At 45.0% G+C, this 13,939-nt stretch overlaps 1 long non-coding RNA gene across 1 annotated transcript; it reads left to right on the top strand.

Moving 5' to 3' along the window:
* The first annotated feature begins 5,876 nt into the window (after positions 1–5,876).
* LOC108899352 (uncharacterized) lies at positions 5,877–8,042 on the top strand. Its single transcript, XR_001963534.2, has 3 exons — positions 5,877–5,908; positions 6,255–6,394; positions 6,595–8,042. It is a non-coding gene; the product is annotated as an uncharacterized LOC108899352 (long non-coding RNA).
* The last annotated feature ends 5,897 nt before the right edge of the window (positions 8,043–13,939 follow it).

The following is a 13,939-nucleotide window of genomic DNA, read 5'->3' as shown; positions in this document are numbered from 1 at the left end:
TTCTCTACATTGGCTCCCCGTCAAATCCAGAATAGAATTCAAAATCCTCCTCCTCACATACAAAGCCCTTAATGGTCAGGCTCCAACTTACCTTAAAGATCTCATAGTCCCCAACAAGGACTCTGCACTCCCAGAGTTTCTAAGAGTCGAATGGGAGGCAGAGCCTTCAGTTATCAGGCTCCTCTACTGTGGAACCTTCTCCCAGTTTCGGTCCGGGAGGCAGACACCCTCTATACCTTTAAGAGTAGGCTTAAAACTTTCCTCTTTGATAAAGCTTATAGTTAGGGTTGGCTCAGGCTTGAACCATCTCTTAGTTATGCTGCTATAGGCCTAGACTGCCGGGAGATCTCCCATGATGCTCTGAGCTTCTCTCTCTCTCTCTCTCTCTCTCTCTGAGATGGCGGAGTGTGTGTGGAGCTGAGAGCAGCATTGAAGCGTGTGTGAGGTTTTTTTGTGAGAAACTTCCATCAGCTTACTCTTTTTTCTTTTATATGTTTGTTGTTTGTCTTGCGTTGTTTGTTTGTTTGTTTAACATAGTGTAGATTGGTGTGTGTGTGTGTGTGAGAGAGTGTGTGTTTGTGTGTGGCGTGTGTGTGCTGACTCAGCACCATGCCGGTGTCTGGGGCCGCTGCGGCTGACTTTGAGCGTTTAACTCGCCGTCATGCCGTTAAGCTGGTGCCCTCGATACCGTGCAGTGTGGAGGAGGCCGGTCTAGCTGTGGGTGAGGTGGGGTGTGAGTCGGTGAAATCGGCCTCGAGAATGAATGGAGCCATTGTTCTGTTCCTGGATGCTACAGCTAAGGTTAGCGAGGTGGTGGAGAAAGGTGTAGTCATCCAGGACACCTTCACTCCTGTTCTCCCTCTCGTTAACCCCGCAGCCAAGGTGATCATCTCTAACGCTCCTCCGTTTATTAAGAATGAAAGTCTGGTCAGAGAACTGTCCCGGTACGGTCAGGTAGTGTCTCAGGTGCAGATGGTGTCACTGGGCTGTAAATCAGCCAAGCTGAAACATGTAGTGAGTCATCGCAGACAGCTATACATGATCCTGAAAGACCCCACTCGCGATCTCAACCTGTCTTTCTTCTTTAAAGTCGATGGGTATAATTACATGGTTTTTGCAACGTCAGAATCTATGAAATGTTTTGGCTGTGGATTGGAGGGTCATCTGATCCGAACCTGCCCGGAGAGGAGCGGGGCGAAGCAGCCGGGGGCTGCTACGGTTGCAGCCCGGAGCGTTGGACCACCGTGGGCGAGGCTGCTGCTGCTGGCGGGGAGCCGCCGCAGCCGGCCCGGTCCGAGGCTGTTGCCGGTGGGGAGCCGCCGCAGCCAGCCCGGTCCGAGGCTGTTGCTGCTGGCGGGGAGCCGCCGCAGCCGGCCCGGTCCAAAGACGCCGCTGGCGGGGAGCCGCCACGGTGTTCTGAAAACTCTGCGGGGGGGGGGGCTTTGTTAGCTGCCGGCCTGGAGCCTCTCCGGTCACAGGAGGCTGTAAGCCTGGAGGTAGGAGACCCGGGGGAACTCCCCCTCATTTGTTTTGAGACGGTGGAGACTGAGACAGGTGAGGAGCGCGGCTCTGGGGTTGACCGTAAACAGATTTTAATGATGAAGTGACACCACAGATCGCTGCGCTGTTAGATGAGGATATGATCAGCGACGATGAGTTAAAGGTCTTACAGAAAAGGAAAAGCACCAGGTCAGGGAGCAGCAACACTAAAATGAGCAGGAGAACAGTGAAGCAGAGTCAAGAGGGAGACAGTGACTTCGTCCTGTCACAGGAGTCACAGAGTTTGTACACTGCCACTGAAATTAAAAGGTTTTTAGAGCAGACCAAAGGGCTGAGGCTCATCACAGTGGAGGAGCATTTCCCTGATCTGAAGCTGTTCCTGAGATCAGCTAAGATCCTCACCAGGAAGTCTGGCATGACAGAGGATGTTTTGTCTGATCAGGAGATCTACCGTTTAAAAAAAAACACATTGTTAAAGTCAAAAGTCAAATAAGTTGTCAGGATGATGAGTTTTAAAAACTGCTCCTCTTTCACCCTGATTTGGTGTACTGTTCTTTCTCTTTTATCCATGTGTGATTTTAATTTGAGCACTTTAAACTTGAATGGAGCTAGAGCTGATTTTAAAAGAGCTGCTCTGTTTAAGCTCATGGAGATCAAGAGAGTTGACATTATGTTCGTACAGGAGACCCACAGCACTGCAGATAATGAGTGTGAATGGAGGCAGGCTTTTAATGGGGAGGTGATTTTAAGCCATAAGACCAGCCGTAGTGGAGGGGTTGGAATTTTATTTTCAAGAAGTTTTTTACCAGTCTCTTTTGTTTCTGAAGAAATTATTCCAGGTGTTTTGTTAAAAGTGAAAGCAATTTTTGAAAAGATCAAGCTTGTGTTTTTAAATGTCTATGCCCCAACAAATGCGTTGGAGAGGATGGCATTTTTAAACATTTTAAATGACACTGTTAAAGATTGCAATGAGAATGATTTCATGTTTTTAGGAGGTGATTTTAACTGTACAGAGTCATCTCTGCTGGACAGAAATCATCCAGAGCCCCACCTTGCTTCTTCTAGCAGGATCACACAGATTATACAAACACACTCTGTCTGATGTATGGAGGGTTTTTAACAGTAATCATAGACAATATACCTGGAGTCATTCAAAAGAGAATTTTTTATCACTAGCTCGGCTGGATCGCCTCTTATTGTTTTACACATCATTTAAGTATTTTTAAGAGGTGTCACATTCAGCCTGTGGGTTTTAGCGATCACTCTTTGGTCTCCTGCTCTGTTTTCATTAAAAATATTCGTTTAAAGAGCGCCTATTGGCATTTTAACACCGCTCTTTTAGACAACCAGGCTTTTAGAACTGCTTTTAAGTATTTCTGGGAGAGCCATAGAGAGAGCAGGCCTGCCTTCCCCAGCACTCAGCAGTGGTGGGATTTTGGCAAAATACAGATCAAGCAACTATGTCAGCAGTTCACTTGTAATGTTACGGGAGAGGTAACCCGATCTTTGAAAAATCTGGAGCTTGAGGTGGGAGAACTGCAGTCCATAGCAGAGTCCTCTGGAAATCGAGGGCATTTAGACTCCCTCAAACACAAAATGGTAGCCATAGCCAACCTGCTAGGCGTGTCAGCACAAGGGGCTCTGGTCAGGTCTAGGTTTTTAAATGTAGCTCAGATGGACGCCCCATCTCAATTCTTCTTTGGGCTGGAGCAGAAAAATGGACAAAGGAAGATCATTCACTGTTTACGCACGGACAGTGGCTCTGAGGTCTCAGACTCATCTGAGATCAGAAAGTTTGCTGTCGGTTTCTATAGAAACCTCTTTAAGAGTGAATGGACAGATAATCCAGGTGTGCACAGCAGCTTCCTTGCAGGTCTCCCTCAGGTAAACTCGAAGGCAAACTCGGAGCTGGGGGCAGATTTAACGCTGCAGGAGCTGCATAATGCAATGATGAGTTTGCAAAGTGGCAAAGCACCAGGTATAGACGGTCTTCCTGTTGACTTCTATAAGTCTTTTTGGTCCATCTTAGGAGGTGATCTGCTCGAGGTGGTGTCGGACAGTTTCCAGAGAGGACAGCTCCCTCTGAGCTGCAGGAGGGCCGTCATCACCCTGCTACCCAAGAAGGGAGACCTGCAGCTGATTAAGAACTGGAGGCCAGTGTCATTGTTGTGCACGGATTATAAAATCCTTTCCAAAGCTCTGGCCCTCAGATTGAAAGAAGTGATGGCATCCATTATCCACCCTGACCAGACCTATTGTGTTCCTAACAGGCTCATAAGTGACAATGTCACTTTAATTCGTGATGTTCTGGCTGTTTCCAGTGATTTGGCTTTTGATACTGGTCGGATTTCAATAGACCAGGAAAAGGCGTTTGACCGAGTTAAACACCAGTACCTTTGGCAGACTTTAGCCGGGTTTGGTTTCAACCCTGGGTTCATTGCCAAGATCAGGGCTCTCTATAGTGACGTTGCGAGTGTGCTGAAAATCAATGGCGGGTTGAGTGCACCATTTAGCTTTGGTAGAGGGGTGAGGCAGGGCTGCTCTCTCTCTGGCATGTTGTACTCTATAGCCATCGAGCCTCTGCTGCACCTTTTAAGGCAGAGACTGACAGGTGTGACCTTCCCCAGTTGTCCGATGTCTTTTAAAATGTCTGCCTATGCCGATGATCTTGTTGTACTTGTAAATACACAGAAGGATATTGATGTTTTAATTGACACTGTTAATTTATTTGGTTTTATATCTTCTGCCAAGGTCAACTGGGGAAAAAGCGAGGCTGTGATGGTGGGAGAGAGGCTGGGGGGTCAGCTCACCCTGCCTGCTGAGCTCACCTTGGAAAAGAGGTGGGCTGAGGTACTTGGGGGTCTTCCTGGGGGATGAGACCAGCACAAAGAAAAACTGGGACAATGTTATTGAAATGGTGAAAGGACGACTAAACAAATGGAGGTGGCTCCTTCCCAAAATGTCATACAGGGTCCTGATTGCCAATAACCTGGTTTCGTCCTCCTTGTGGCACAGGTTGGCTTGCTTGGATCCTCCAGCCTCTCTCCTCTCTCAGGTACAAAGGCTTTTAGTTGATTTTATTTGGGACAGGATGCATTGGGTGCCACAGAGTGTCCTCTTCCTTCCAAAGGAGGAGGGGGGGCATGGTCTGGTACATTTAGCAAGCAGGGGTGCTGCCTTTCGTCTACAGTTTATCCAGAGATTGTTGTATGGACCAGAGGACACTGTGTGGAGGGCCCTAGCCTGCTGCATCCTGAAACGTTTTAACAGCCTGGGTATGGATTTTAATTTGTTTTTAATGGACAGCACCTATTTTAACACGTTATCTCTTCCCAGTTTTTATAGAAGTGTTTTTAATGTTTGGAACCTGGTCAAAAGGGAACGAGAAAAGCAGGCAGTATCTGTGCTGGTTGCTGCAGGAGCCTGTCTTCCACGGAACAATCCTGGATTGCCCAGGCGGGACAGGCCCCTTTCTGGCTTCTCGACTCCAGGCTGCAGGGGTCACTACTCTGGGTCAGGTGGTGGAGCTGGCTGGGCCCCAGCTGCAGGACTCTGCTGGTCTAGCCTCGAAGCTGGGCGTTAAGTCCAGGAGAGTCACCAAACAATTTCTTGATCATTGGAGAAAGAGGCTGAGTGGACATGAGCTCCTGATGTTGGATGCCTTCTCCTCGGGTGAAGCCACAGTGAACAGACAGGACTATTTCCCCCTAATCCAGCTGAGTCTAGACCTGAAGGACTGTGCAGGTCTTCTCCTGGACCGCTGCCCTCAGGCCTCTCTGCAGGAGGCCTCAGGAAAAACCTTTTATCACTTGATGGTAAAAACATTGAACAGGAACAAGTTGAGTGGGCGCGTTGACACTCCCTGGAGGAGTCACTTGGACCTGGGGGGGTCGGGACCGGCCTGGAGGTCTCTGTATAAACCTCCACTGACAAAAAGACATGGGGACCTACAGTGGAGGGTTCTCCATGGAGCTGTAGCTGTGAACTCTTTTATTTCTGTGGTGAATCCGGAGGTGGAGGACAGATGCCCTTTTTGCACGGAGAGGGAGACGGTGTTTCATTGTTTCACTGGGTGTCACCGATTGTCTGCACTGTTTCTGTTCCTACAGAGTGCGTTTGCAGCTTTTACTGAGGTTTTTACAAAAGAGGTTTTTATCTGTGGTTTTAAATACACTCGCCAGAAGAGGGAAAAGAGTCAGCTCCTGAATTTTATGGTGGGTCAGGCCAAGATGGCAATATATGTGAGTCGTAAGAGGAGGGTGGAGACGGGAGAGACCGTCTCTCCGGTTCTGGTGTGTGTAGAGCTGATCAGGGCCAGGATCAGGCTAGATTTCAGTTTTTATAAGGCATCAGGAAACTTAAGCTCTTTTAGGAACATGTATATCTTATGCCTTTGGTAGCATTGTGGGTATGTGCAAGTTTGTTTTATTCTTAACTACTGTCGCAGATCATTGTTTTGGGGAAGTGTTGTATTTTGTGAAGTTAACTGCTAGAAAGCTACTGCGATGGCTATTCTCAGTTTCTACACTTGCTAGACCATTGTGAGTTCATATGAGCGTGATTACAATTAAAAATTATTTTTACAGTTGGTTACATATTAAAATGTTATTTCATGTATTATATGATATTATAAAAAAGACAAGTAAAATACTTAAAGAAACCTGTCACAGAAAGATTGAGTCTATTTACATTGTGCATATCTGTATGTTAAAAACAGGCACAGTATTGATTATGTTTTTTTGTATCTTGTTTAGTTTCACGCTTTCCTTGCAACTTCAATAAACCTGTGGACAACGGGAAGACTGTCTTCAGAGTCTTGATGTTAGGAAGGCGTTTAGCTGGCTGTCAAGTTATATACAGGACACATATAATGAGGGCAGCACAATATGAGTAGGTATGTATGTTGTTACAGTTGTGTGCATTTGTGTGTATATGAGAGATGTGTTTATGTGTATGTGTTTTTGATTAAGGAAAGAAAGGTAAAACACAAATTGAAGCTGTTTTAGTAGTGGCTAATAAAGTTGTGTTTGAAAAATCTCTCTCTCTCTCTCTCTTTCTCTCTCTCTCTCCCTCTCTCTCTCTCTCTCTCCACAGCATGGATTCATATCCCATAAATACATGTTGAGAGAACGAAAGAGTGTGAGAAAGAAGAGAAATGAAGAGGAATGAATTGATTGTGCACAGAATAATAGACTTGAGCACAGGAAGAACATTGCGACAGAGAGCAGTAAGGCGTGGCCTGTGCCTTTGCTGTGCAGAGGAACCACTCTCTCAGAAGCAAAGTGTACTGTACCTGATGAGCAGCCTAAATCAGACAAAAGGAAGCAAAAGTACCATAAAGCAGGGGAATGCAACCGGGATGCAGGAAGATGTGATAATGCAGGGAGAAGGCCATGATGGGGGAAATGCAACAGTGAGACGGGGAGCATGCGATGGACCAGGGAGAATGTTTGTGACACCACCACCACCAGCAGCAAGACTTACATGTAATCGGCCTACAAAGCTAGCTGAGCAGCCAAAGCTGAGGCTGAGTCTGGACGTATATGAAAGGAGTAGGCGCAGAAGGAGCAGAGGCCCATTGTTGAAGAGAGGTGGAGGAGATCCCTTGCATTGAAACGGAGGAGATAGTATTCATTCTAAATGAATAAACTGAATATGCTGAGGAGATAGATTACACTTGTGAAGAACCTTTAAAAATGATGATTAAACGATGCTTGACATGGGGTGATTGCCTGAGGTTAGAACAGCTTTAGCTTTAGCTTTAGAATGTTTCATATAAAACTAAGTGATTGAGGTGAAATGCTAACTAAGAAAGGAGATGCCTGAAGTAGTGAATTAAGGGATTCTAAGAGGCCATAGAATGCTAAATGGAATACGCTGCATAAAGCAAGTGCTGAAATCAACCCCCTCTAAGCAGCATAGATGCAGAACTTGGAGTGTGATAGGGCGTGCTAAACCTTCTATGTGCAGACCTGGCTGAATCTCAATGTAAAATAGTTCTCTAGCTAATGCAGCTAGCCCCTCAAGAAGAGGAACAGGCGTGGGATTTGGGCTGGCAGTGACTCTGGTAGATCTTAAAATTAAATGGGATAAGAGTCAGTGATTACAAAATTTACCAGGCATGTGCTGTCAGTGAAGATGAAATTGTTCCTAACAACCACAAACAATGTGATCACATTTAAAGGTGAACCCCATATTTATAATATTGACTTGTTGACACATAGTACAGAACTCTTTGCAATGCTACTGACGACTCTGAATGCAGGCAGCTGCAATGGGGGTAATCTCATTATCATTATCATTACTGCATCCTCGGCCCCAAACCCCCCAAAATAACCTACGATGGAGTCGCTTTTTAAAAAATATATATATTATATTTACACTATATTTACATGCTCACAAACTAATTGTTTGTGCAAATGTGAGACTTAAGAGGCCAGATGACATCTTGCATATTAATAATATGCTTGGGGAGAATAATCAGAGGCCCATTGTATTTTTATTTTTTTATTTATTATCTACTGAACCAACTCTACTTTTCGCCCCTGGTTGTTGACATTTTTCCTCAGGCTGAGGTGCTGGTGATAGAAAAGGGCAACTGAGACAGAGGGATGTGATCTAAAGCAGCATGACGGTTGCGGGGTGGCCATAGTGACAGGAACGGCTGGAGCAGCTGGTGTGGTAGGGACTGGAGGAGCAGCGGTCCGTGTGGAAGAAGAAGAACGCAAACTAAAATGATTGCTTTTCTGAGATGAGGAGCCGCAGATTCCCTGGTTTATGAATGTTGTGCTTGTCTCAGGTCTCTTCAAGTAAGTGGGGGCATCTTGGTAAATACTGATGGCTGCACACTTTGGGAGAGCTGGAGAGTTTTGAGGCTGGAGAATGCGTTGAGTCCTAACTGATAATCTGACTGCTAGAGTCGCACAACGTTGCAGTGCTGAAATGACAGCTGAATAACAGCAGAGAGAGAGAACATTTTAAACAGTTTTAAAACTGTTAAACTAGCTTACAGGTGATTGGCTGTAGTTGGGTGTGTCAGGTTGTGACTGGATGAAAACAGAATTGGTAGGTGGGGCTTAGAGACAGCAGGAAACAACTTGTGATTCAGCTGGTATGTGCACAGTGTACAGTCTCCCTGATTAAGCTTCATACAGCACTAGTGGAAGGGCATCACCTGTTGTCATCATAGTCTTTGTTAACTTTTGTTTGATGGTGGAGTTCAACAAAAGCAGAGCCCCTATCACTGTTTATTCCCATAGTTACCCCTAAATGCGGGATAAGTTCTTTTATCAAATATTTTACAACTGTTCGTGCATCTTCTTTTCTTGATGGATACGCTTCCACCCACTTGGAAAACATATCAGTGATTACAAGCAAGTATTTCTATCCTTGACAGCTAGGCATATGTACAAATCAATCTGCATAATTACAAAAGGCCCTGATGGCGGCAGCGAATGGTTATGGCTGATGGTATTACCTCATCTTGTCTGTTGACATATCATGTAATTATTCACCAGTGTTTGTGCAACATTCGTAATGCACAAAGGAGAGGGCGGAGGCAGACCGGCTGGCCATCAGGGTGGAGCCACAAGCCAGACTCCTGTTGAGAACAAGCTTTCCTGATCCATGTCTTTTTCTCCTCATCATCAGTGCAGTTTTGTAACACAGTGACATCATCAAAAGAGGGCAGAACAGGAAGTTCAGGAGGTTGAACTGAAGTATACTAATGAGGAAATGGCTGCCTGTTTGGCTGCTGCATCTGAAAAACAGATACAAATAAGAAAATATCATAAATATATTCTAGTTCATGTAGCTCTAGCTGTAACGTTCACATGTGTTAAACTGGAGTGCCCTTACACCAGGAGGAACTTTCACAGCAATCTTGTCCTTCTGTGGGTCAATTAATTGTTTAAACATTCTATAGATCTCTTGCTTCAACAGAATAACAATTTTTAATTACTATTTTATGACATGCACATAAACCACTTTTATCACTTACACACTATCTTAAACCACCTGGGAGGTAAAACTGTTTATTTATTTTTTAAGTATTGGGTCACTAAGAGAAACTAACAGGACAGTTTAACACTGACTGAAACTCTCCACCTGTTCTGAAATTAATTGGTTAGTCTCTTGTAAAAAAGACAAAGAAAAAGTCAAATATGAATGTGTTCAGGTTTCTATTTCAATAATAAAATCCCCTTTGGGTTAATTTTCTGTGAACTGTTTCATCTCTGTGTGATGTAAAATAATGAGCAGATTAGAGGAAACTGTCAGTTTATTATTTATGTTTTGTTTATTGACCTGATGATTTTAGAACAGATGTTTGTGAATCAGTTTAAACTTGAGTTTAGGAAAGATCCAGACAGTTCAGTTCTTCATGTTTTTATTGTTCAAATTTACACAAAACACAAAAATGTCAGTGACTAACAAAAATACTAAAGAAGTACAAACATAATCAATGAGTTAGTGTTGGTTAATGAGTTAAAGTACTGATTAATGACAACAGTATTCAGCTAACTGATCTAAGATTGCAGGAAATAGTAGAAATGATCTCTGGTTACGTCATTGGTTTAGTATAGGTGATTTCAAGGACAGTCATCAGGTCTGGTGTGGCCAGGGCTTTATGGCATACTGGATGGTGTCGAGTGCAGCTCTGATATCAAAGTTTTTGGCCAGAAGGTGTTGTGTCAACCACCCCCCTTCATCAGTGAAACCCATGGATAGCATGTGGGCCAGGGACTCCACAACATAGGGGTCCGCCTCTGGGAAGTGAGTGGGGTTCACAGGTAAGAAGGTACACCACAAGGCTCAAACAGCTCAAAACTCAGGTGCAAGATGTGGTCTCACCTTGAGGCAGGTGTGGATACAAAGCTGCCTCCCTCAAACCTGTTGGTGCCTGCTGGTCCCCCAGAACCCCTTTCTGTCCTCATGAATGAGGCCCCCGGTCCTGGTCCCCAGGCTGGAGGGGTTGACCTCTCTGGAGCTCAGGTGAGTCCACCCTCATCAGAGTCTCTGCTCACCTGAAGATCACACAGTCCCAGTCTGGTTACCTACTGGTTTATACAGGTTCACACTAAGTAACAGATGGTTATTCTAGTCTCAGTAGGGCATAGGTCCACAGTTTTATGCTGGACAAGGGCCAAAGATGGTATACAATCAATGATTGTGAGGTATGGGAGCTGGCTGGAATGCCTATACACATGGTGCCTGGGCATGAGGCAGGGCCTTATCTGGGCGTCCAGATAAGCCCTCAACCTTCTGAGAAGGTTGAGGTCCTCTCAACCATGTCCTTCACCAAGGTTCTCAACGGTGGCGTCAAGATACCTTTGGCAGAGCTCACAATCATTGATTGTATACCGTCTTTGGCCCTCGTCCAGCATAAAACCGTGGCATTTGCTCAGATTCACCCTCAACCCAGTCAGAGTTGAAAAGATTTCCAGGATGTGCAGGTTCCTTTCCATGCCCTTCCACAAATCACTGAGCAGTACCAGGTCATCTGCAAAGGCAAGTGCTGTAAGGCTCTGGTCCCCTACCTTAAAACCCACACCCTTGTCCTCCAACATGTACAGTAGAGGATCCAGTGCCAGATTGAACAGGAGGGGAGACAAGGGGTCACCTTGTTTCACTCCTACCTTGATGTGGATCCTGTCAGTATCGCCATGCTTCATTCTCATCACTGTGGTGCAGCCATCATAGGCACCTTGGATGAGCCTCCTCATCCACTCGTCGACACCTTTCCTTGTTAGCACCTCGGCAATATATTTGTGGGAAACTGAGTCAAAAACTTTGGCAAAGTTGACAAAAACCATTGCCAGCGGCCTCAACAAGAGATTCTCAGAGCACCCAGGGGATTCGATGAATCCCCTCTGTCGGGTGTGTACAGGACAGGCCTCCTTGAGTCTCCGGGCTAGGATGCCTGAGCAGAGAAGACTAATGATCTTAGGGAAAGCACCAAAAAGAAAAGAAAACCAAAAAAGAAAAGAGAAGGAAAAGTATTATTCTAATGAATCATATAGAGCCAAAAAGAAATCTTGTTCAAGCAACAAATACTGTAATGAAGGATTCAGATCAATCTCTCAGGATAAGACACAGACAACTCATGAAACAAATAATGCGAGACAGATATAAAACAATCTTGCATTTAAAATTCTGTACAACATGAGATGTGCCATGAAAATAAAGAGGAAATACAGACAGATAAAAAGACAAACCCCAGAAAGAGACCACAGTTTGATCAAAGAGGCCATATCTGTTTTCAGATCACATACAAACCCCACTTACATCTGCACTGTAGAAGTGGCTGCTGAATGTCTGACAGGAAAATATGTTCATGTTTGTGATGACGGCTACAGAAACGAACAGTGTAAAGTTCCTGATGAGAGAAAGGATGAATGGATCTGTCACACCTGTCATAATCATCTTAAAAAGGAGCCATGCCCTCTCTAGCTGTAGCCAACAACATGGAGCTGGTTGATATTCCACCTGAGCTGTGTGACCTCAACATTTTGGAGAGACATCGTCAAGTGTTTTCCATTTGCTAAGATCATCTCACTTCCCAAAGGCAGACAGAGAGCAATACGTGGTAATGTGGTGTGTGTCCCATCTGAGGTACAGGAAACAGTTGAAGCGTTACCCAGACTGAGAAGTGAGTCTCAAGTCCTGAGAGTCAAACTGAAGAGACGACTGTGTTACAGAGGTCATCAGCTGTTCCAGACTGTCACCTGGTCTAAACTGCTACAGGCCCTGAATAAACTCAAACACATTCACCCACAGTATGAGGACATAAGTATCAGAGATGAGGCTGAGCTGTGTGACCCCACACTCCCTGATGATGATGATGATGATGATGATGAATGAGGATCATCTAATGGAAATTGACAGGTTGGACAATGATGCACTTCATGAGGCAGAACATGAGCCTGATAATGAGCAGGATGTTGACATGTTGTCCTGTGTAAAAACCACTCAAAGACATGTTTCAGAAGTCTGGGCTCTGGTTGCAGATTTGGATTTCCCAAACCACCATGCAGAAAGACAATGATCATTAGACCTGATGATGATGATGATGATGACGATGATGATGATGCACTGGACCTGCTAACAGCAAAGACTAAGCCCAGACCACTCAACCAGCTGCTGAATGAACCTGAAAGTGCCTCCCTGAGTTTGGAGCAGCTCCTGGCCCGATGTCAGTTAACAGTCAAAGAGTATCACCAGTGTCTGCGTAAGATAAACAAATCCTGTGCTGTGATACTGAAACGTGACCCAAAGGACTGCTGGGTAAATGGATATAATCCACATCTACTTGAGGCCTGGGATGCTAATATTGATGTCAGTTACATTCTCAATGCATATTCATGCATCATGTACCTCACCAGCTACATAACAAAGCAAGAGTCTAAACTGTCTGAGTACCTCAAAACAGTCATTCAGAACTCAAACAGGGACCATGTCAATGAATGTGATGAGATGAGAGAGGTCATGCAGGCTTATTCCAAAAAGAGAGATCAGTGCTCAGGAGTGTGAGCCGTGCCTATGCCCTTCACATGAAACAGTGTTCACGTGCTGTCGTGTTCATACAACAGATGACAACCCACTGAAAATGAGTCGCCCCCTCTCATACCTGGAGAGCACAACAGCAGAGTGTTCAAATGTGTGGATGACATCTTTGACCGACAAATACAAATCCAGACCTGAAACACCAGAGTTTGAACAGATGTGTGGCTGACTTTGCGTCCACATGCAGATTTGTCAGCAGAGAAAAGGTAAAAATGTTTTGCCCCTGCTAAATGACATGGGATTTGAAAATGATAAGCCCACCATCATCAGATTTCACCACTGGTCACAGAAAAAACATCCTGAGAAATTTTATGGGACACTTCTAAAACTATACATTCCTTACCACTCAGATCAGGAACTGAAAAGGCCTTTCTTACCCACGTACGAGTCCTTCTATAACAGCGGCTACGTGCAGTTGCCTGGTTCTGACCTTCCTGAGCCCGTCAGAGACGTTGTCAAACGAAACAAAGACAATTATGAAATGAACAGTAAAGAGATTGAGGAAGCTGTTGAAGAGTATGAGGAGAACAGAGGAATCTGAAGCAGACAGGTTGGAGTGTATCTATGAACTGGAGGCAGCAGAGCCAGATCATGACAATGTTCAAGAAAATGTCCCAGACTACAGTCAACAGGCTAATGCTGAAACAGAGGCCAGAGCCATCAGAGAGCCCCCCTGTCACTGATCCTGTGGTTTTACGTCACATGTACCAGAATCTGAACCAGAAGCAGGCCTGTGTATTCTATGCAGTGAGAGACTGGTGCATAAAACGTGTTTGTGGACTGAATACAGAGCAGCTGTTCTTTTACATCAACGGTGGTGCTGGCACAGGGATGTCACATCTCATCAAATGCATCTACTCAGAGGCATCTAAGATAC

The sequence above is a fragment of the Lates calcarifer genome, unplaced genomic scaffold (genome assembly GCF_001640805.2).
Source record: "Lates calcarifer isolate ASB-BC8 unplaced genomic scaffold, TLL_Latcal_v3 _unitig_4416_quiver_461, whole genome shotgun sequence".
In the NCBI taxonomy this organism is placed as follows: domain Eukaryota; kingdom Metazoa; phylum Chordata; class Actinopteri; family Centropomidae; genus Lates; species Lates calcarifer.
Note: the sequence above shows the minus strand (reverse complement) of the source record. Positions and strands in the feature narration are given on the sequence as shown.